We start from the raw sequence: 7,891 nt of genomic DNA on the forward strand, positions 1-7,891 counted from the left end.
TGAGATTCTATTATGCCGGCAATAATATGCAATCTAGTTGAGATTCTATTATGCCGGCGTCAATAGGTGTTCGAGTTGAGATTCTATTATACTAGTGAGAGTGGGCAATCGATATGAGATTTTGTTATGCAGTGTTGATGGGAATTTGAGATGAAATTCTTATATGATATTGTTCTGATTTTGGAGTCGAAGGGCTATTTTGAAAATTATTATAAGACATTTATTTATATTTCAATTTCAGTATAGCTCATTGGTTAATTAAAAGTATTTAGTGCTAGTATATATTTAAGTTTAAACTTTTTGTACAATACTTCAATTTAGTATTACAGTATAGTATTTTCAATCATTCTGATTTTAGTTATTGATTTCTATTTTAGGCTGCAATAGCCTACTACACCGTATTAGCTTACTCCAACTTTTACTTTTATTTTTCAGGCCAGTGAATGGGTCAGGATTGAGCTGAGTAGTTTTGATAGCATACTTTAATATGTGTTGTATATATATTTATTTAGTTTTATTTTTGACTAGCTAGTATTTTGTTGTTTTATCTTTTGCCAAGCATTATTGTAGATACCTCATAGTGTATATGTATTTTTGGATTATATAAAAAGAAATTTATATTTGATATTTAATAGCCTTTGGTTTTATTTATATTCACTAGTGGCTCTATTTTGTATATAAATTGGAAGTTCAATTTTCAATACTTCTCCAACTAAATATTTGGGTTAGTCTTGCCAAAATCAGATACGATATGACCTATGTGGTATCAGGTCATATCGAGTAGGGTTGTGATAAGGTTTTTTGGTATCAGAACAAGGTGGGAGAAGCAAATCATAATAAAGCTATAGGATTTAATCTATATAAGTGAGATGCTTTTGGGTAGTTTTGGTTTCTTTTTTAGTTTAATTTTTCATATGCATGTGTTGCATTTATTCAGTCTTTTGAGATGATTAATCCATCTGAACTAGATCCAGATATGACTAATGGTCAGAGCTCTAGTTATGCAGCTCTCGTTCATTATACATCTCTTATGATCTATTCCGAGGTTGTTTCCCAAATTATAGATTGGTAGCAAAGTTGGTAGGAGAGGCTCATATATGGGTTTCTGGTACCTGCTCAAATAACATTGATATGCATTTACAAAATTTCATGAGATTACAACCTTCTAGATTTTGAGGTATTAATGAGCATAGAGCAGCTAATGATTAGCTAATGAGGATAAAGAAGACTTTGGATAGAATGTATTATCCTCATGAGGGGAGACTTGTAATAACTGCATTTTTATTAAATAGTGGGGTAGAGAACACGTGTCTTAGCCAGCAAAAGAAGTTTCAGGTTTGTATAAATACCCTAATTACTTGGGAGGAGTTTTTAGAGACAATCAAGACATATTCTATATCTCTATATGCTAGGAGACAGCTACAAAGTTCTTCGTTAAGATTGATTCAAGAAAGTATTTCAGTGATGCCGTATAAGGTAGAGTTTACTTCACTTTTGAGGCATACTATATAATTTTTTACCACTTTAGAGGAGAAGTGTTACTGATTTCTAAAGGGACTTCGAAATGCTTTGAGAAAATTATTACTAGCACATGTTATTATCAACTTTGATCAGTGAGTCTAGAGGGTCGAGAGGATAGAGATTAATTAATTTGATAGTGGTCCAACAATGATGGAGGAGCACAAAAAGATTTGATGGTGGCTTCCAAAAAGATTTGAAAAAAGAGTAGGTTTAAACCTATTAAGTTCAAAAGGAAAGGGAATTACTAACAATTACTTTTAGATCAGATAGAGGCAGTGTTACCATCTATAGGGTTTTTATTAGTGAGGATCCATTATATTATCAGTGTGACAGGAGGCATAATGACCAGTATAAGCATTGGGCAGGTGTTTTCACTATCATTAGTTAAGACATAAGATTGTTAAGTATCTACAGGGTGGCTTTGATAGATATTTTGATTTAAGACTTGATAGCTTTGGGCATCCAATCATGGTAAACCAAGGAAAGTACCACATCTACCATATTTTAAGATTTCTAGTAGATGAAATGTTGGCCCGGTATCATGAGGTTAGTTTTCTAAGGATTCACAGGGTGCTAGTAATTCTATTGCTTTGACCCTAGACCATGAGTTTAATGTTTGACTCAAAAGGAGGCTCGAGATGCTACTAACGTGTTTGTAGTTATGGATTACATCTATAAATAACAATGTTGTATTTTATTCGATTTTGGAGCCAGCCATTAATTTATTTTCGTGCATTTCTTCTATTTATTGCAGTTGCCTTAAATTTTATTACCCTTTTCTCTATTTATTACTTTACCGACTATAGATGGTATGATAGCCATTATAGTATATTTCTATGAAATTGAGATTTTTAATAGGAAGTGAAATCTTAGATTAAGAAGTATTTGGCTTAGTTTGTGATTATCTTTATAGATGATATATTGATTTATTCAAGATGTCAGGATGATCATAAAACACACTTGAGAGCTACTCTAGAAAATCTATAGCAGCATCAGTTATATGCTAAATTCTTTAAATGTGAGTTTTGATTGAATAACATTTAATGTTTAGGGCAAGTGGTGAGCAGTGCATGTATTGTAGTAGATCCTCATAAGGTTTAGGTTATTTCTGATTGACCAAGGCCTACTATAATTTTCGAGGTTCATAGTTTCTTAGACTTGACTAATTATTATCAAAAGTTTTCCAAGGATTTTTTCTTCATTTTCTTCACCATTCATGAGACTGACTTAGACATCACTACCTTTTGTATGAACTCTAGAGTATAAGGAGAGTTTTCAAATGCTAAAATATTATTTGACTTCTATTATGACTCTGATTATTCCTTAAGGTATAGATGTATTTTAGATTTTTAGTGATGCTTCACTAAAAGGATTAGGATGTGTGCTGATGCAATATGTTACAATTATTTTACATGCATCTCGATAGTTGAAACTATATGAGTGAACTATCTGACACATGATCTTGAGTTAGTAGCTAAGATATTTAATATGAAGATTTAGAGGCAATACTTGAATTGAGTTAGAAGTAAGATTTTTTATTAATCTTTATAGTTTTTGATACATCTTCACTCAAAATGTTCTGAATTTGAGACAAAGGAGGTGATTTGAATTGATCAAGGATTATGATATGTCTATTTAGTATCAGCCTAATAAGGTGAATACGGTAGCACATGCTTTGAGTAGGAAGTCTTCATGTACTTCTCTTTTGTTGCTTACATTTGTAGACTTCCTTATTTGAGATTTAGAGAAGCTAGGGATATAGATAGTATTAGTTGATACATATCCAAATTTATTAACTCAGATGATTATCTAACCTACTCTATAGTAAAGAATTCATAAAGCTTAAAAGGCAGATACAAAGTATCTGGAATTGATTGGTAAGATTTAGGTTAGTAAGAGACCTGAACTTTTGTTATCAAATTATGGTATCATTTCATGCAAGGATAGATTATATATTCCTTCGATTGGTGGTCTAAAAGTAGAATATTTATATGAGGCACATTATTTAGGCTATAAATTCATCTATGAAGCAATAAGATACATAGAGATTTAGAAGTTATATTTCTAGTGGATTGAATTAAAGAAAATATAGTATAATTTATTTCAAAATGTGAGGCCTGCCAGTTGGTAAAGGCAGAGCATCTATGACCAGGTTGTCATTTGTAGTTTTTACTTATTCAAGAGTGAAAATAGGAAGAGGTAATGATACATTTGCTATGTGATTTCCTATATTGAGACAGAGCATAATGCTAGTTATTATTGATGGACTAACAAATTTAGTACATGTCATTCCAATTTGATTGGTTGATCTAATTGACAGGTTATCACAAATATATGTAAGGGATATTATCTAATTATATTGTGTCTTGAATGTGCTAGTATCCGATTATGATGATCAATTTACCTCTAGGTTATGGAGAGGTATTCAATAGGGTATGGGTAAAAAGTTATACTGTAATACATATTTTATACACTACAGGAAAATTGTGAATTTTTTATGAAAATTTTTTGAATTTCCAGCAGATTTCAAAACTTTTGGCTGATTTCCGACGAAAACATTTTTTATGGTAAATTAAGCATAGGTAAACTATTTCATAAAAAAATAATCACTAGAAAAAATTTTCGGCAAAAAAAATCAGTCGAAAAAATTTCTAGCGGTTGTCCAACGAAAAAAATTCTTCGAAATAACTAAAAAATGTTTTTTTTTTTAAATGGAGTCAAAGCCTGGCAACGACCCGCTGGCAGAAGCTTTGTCAGTGCCGCCCGGACCCCTTGCGCCCCACCGAGCGTAGCCTTGGCCCCGCCCGTGCAAGCCCGCTTGCCACCCCTCTGCGCAAGCCTCGCCAGCGTAAGCAATGCGCCAGCCCGATTGGCCCCTCCCGCGCTCGTGCGCATAGCGGGTCCCACGCCTACGCTAACTCGCTTGTGTTTGCAGTGGCATTCAAAGTGCACCTATGTTTTTCACTCAAACCACTTTGTTGCATAGGAAAAGTTGTCATTTTATGTGCCCTTCTTATTTAAATAATGTATTAGGAAATTTAAAATAAATTAAAATAAATAAAATAAGTTATTTAATTAATAATTAAATAAAATAAGTTATTAATTTTATAATAAATTAATTATTAATTTATTAAATATTTATATTATTTTTAAATACTTTTAAATAATATATATATATATATATATATATATATATATATATATATATATATATATATATTTGATCTACAATAGAAAAAAATCTATTCTTGAGTCATTATATATAGTCACAAATTACAAATTATTTTAACGATAATATCGATATTTTTGTGCTCTAGTTATAATATTTTTTTCCTAATTATTGGGTATTGGTGTAATTCATTAAGAAATTGATATAAAGTGGTATAAGTGATAGTTTTGGAACCATTATGTGTTCATTTTACAAATCAATTTAATCCAAGCATTCTAGACATAGTTAGCTAACTTTTAAATATTTTTTCATAATGTTTTAATCTTCGAATAAGAAAATATAATAGAATTTTTTGGTAATCGTTGAACAAATAATATAATTACATTTATATCATTTTATTATTATATTAAAAATATCATTAACTATTATTCAGTTTTTTTAAAATTTCATTTTACCTTTTCCATTTTCGTTAATAGATAAAAAAAAATTGGGTTTGAGAAGATGAGCAAAAAAAGAGAGGAGAGAGAAAAATAAAGCCAGAGTTTGAAAGTTATAGAACCATTTTTGTCTCTAGGCCCAATTTGAAAATTTATTTATTTTGCGGTTAGTTATATTTTGCCTATTTTAGTTTCTAAAAATTTAATATTTTTAGGACTTTTTCTATCAAATTTATGTTTTTATTATAAAAAATTTAGGAAAACTTTGTATTGGTAAAACTTTTACCGTGTAACTTTTTATATATTATATATATTGAGATTATGAACATTTTAAATATTTATGAAAATTTTTAATGGGCAATTTAGAAAAATACTTATTTTTACCAATTTAAAAATTTATTTTGACAATTAAAGTTTCAAAACATTAATTTACATGCTCTCCCATAATTTTGTTATGTTTTGAAATATGAATTTTTTGTTCTATAGTATTTCAGTTACCTACCGTTTATGCATTTTGACAATTTTTAAATTCATTCTATTTATACTTTAAATAATGAAATGCATTAAAAATATAAATTAAATAAACATGATGTGATATTATATTGATGCTAGTGGGTGACTGATGTGTGATTATGTTATATTGGTTCTAGTGGGAGACCGACGTAAGATTCTATTATATCGACACCAGTAAGCATCTGAGGTGTGATTCTGCCATGCCAGTTACTAGAGGTCATCTGTGATGGGATTCTGTTATGCCGAATCCAATGGGCTATTGAGGTGGGATTTTGTTATGCTGAATTCAATGGGCTACTGAGGTGGGATTTTGATATTAGATGTGTTTAGAAGCTGGCGCCTGAGGGATATTCTAAAAATTGCTATAAGAAATTTTATTTGTATTTCAATTTTGGTACTGCTCATTTGTTACTTAAATGTATTCAATATTAATATATGTTTCTTTTTCAATTTTTTATACAATACTTAAGTTTGTTATTAAAGCATAGTATCAATTAGTTTGGTTTCAATTATTAATTTCTATTTTAGGCTACGATAGCCTATGGAGCCGTATTAGCTCACTTCTACTTTTACTTTTACTTTTAGGCAAAGAAAAAGGCAAAGAGTAAGCTGAGTACTTTTGATAGTAGACTTCGATCTATATTGTAGGTTTGTTTGGTATGTTTTATTTTTGATAGGCTTGACTTTTATTTTTGTTATGTTATATGTTGCCAAGCACTATTATATATACCTCATAGTGTACATGTATTTTTGGATGATATAGAATGAAAAAAAAAAAAAAAATTGAGATTCACTAGCCTTCCACTTTAATTGTATTTAATAGTTGCTCTGTGTTGTATATATATATTAGAAGTTTAGTTTCCAGCACTTCTCCAATTGGACCTTGGGGTTTGCCTTGCCACAATCAAACAAGGTATGACTTGTGTGGTATCGAGTAATATCGGGTTGGATTGTGAGACTTATGACTCCATATAATAGAATATCAGAAAATATGTCTTTATCACCCTCAATGCTTATCACATATCAAACATTTAAAATTTAAACCCTTAATGACTCAATGTACATTTAGCACAAAAAATTTCACCGCATCATATGACCTCAAAATCACACAGTTCACAAGAAGATAAGCATTTAACATATTGAATTATAGGAATAGAACACAATAAATAGATTGCACAATTTTGCAGAATGCCTCCATAGTGAACAACAAAACTATCTGCTAATCATAATTTTTATAATTTTATAATATAATTAGATTACTAAGGGTTTTTTCATAATATTATTTTGAAGCTTTCATCGTACTGTTGTCTTATTTTTGGGACAAGAATTATTTTCTATGTTGCCAAAAACCCTACATTTTATGATTTTTTGGTGAAAATTTTCCCGAAAAACCTAAATGTAATAAACTGATGTATATATTTTATACAAAAAGTTATGCTGTGAAAATTTTGTAGGTTCAAAGTTATTCTTACTTTTTTGGTACCGGATTTTAATTTAATTAAGGAAATCTCAAAATTCATGCATTTTAAAAACTGAGAAAGCTGAAATGTAACGTACCATATTCTAGATAATTTCCAAAACTTGGCCAACAACAGAAAACATACCGGAGGCACTGATAACTATACTTTAGTATCCTCTCTCTCTAAATGGATTTTAGTGCTTAATAAAATGATTTTAGAAAATGATTTTAGATATTTTTATAAAAATTTGACCTAGCATCACAACGCTCAACCTTGCAGCACCGCATTATTAGTTCAAAATCTTGAAAGTGGATGGAGAGCTCAACTCTGCAGCATTGCCAGTCTACCGCAATAGTGTTCCAAACATAAAATTTCATATTTTCTTACACATGCACACAAACATTTTGGACCCACTTTAGAACAAATTCCGACACACTTTAGCACCCATAATACTCACAGATACATGCATAAGACACGAATGCAAAAATTCAACTTATTAGATCAGGTCGAAACAGGTGCAACTGCACACGAATTTAGTATGCATTACAAATATTATCACTTACACTACAAAAAATATTTCTTGCAGCAAAATTTATAAAGTTGCAGGTTATTCACAACTTAGCTCACAGAAATATATTGCATTTTCAATAACAAAATTAATCCAAATAGAAAGCTAAGTCTTGTGGGAAATCATGTAAAACTAGAAATTGTAACGTATTTTTGGATTTCTATTGCCAAATTTAGCATAAGCTATCATATCTAGTGAAATGAATTACAATAATTTTTTTTCT

This window comes from Dendrobium catenatum, unplaced genomic scaffold (genome assembly GCF_001605985.2).
Source record: "Dendrobium catenatum unplaced genomic scaffold, ASM160598v2 fragScaff_scaffold_257, whole genome shotgun sequence".
In the NCBI taxonomy this organism is placed as follows: Eukaryota; Viridiplantae; Streptophyta; class Magnoliopsida; order Asparagales; family Orchidaceae; genus Dendrobium; species Dendrobium catenatum.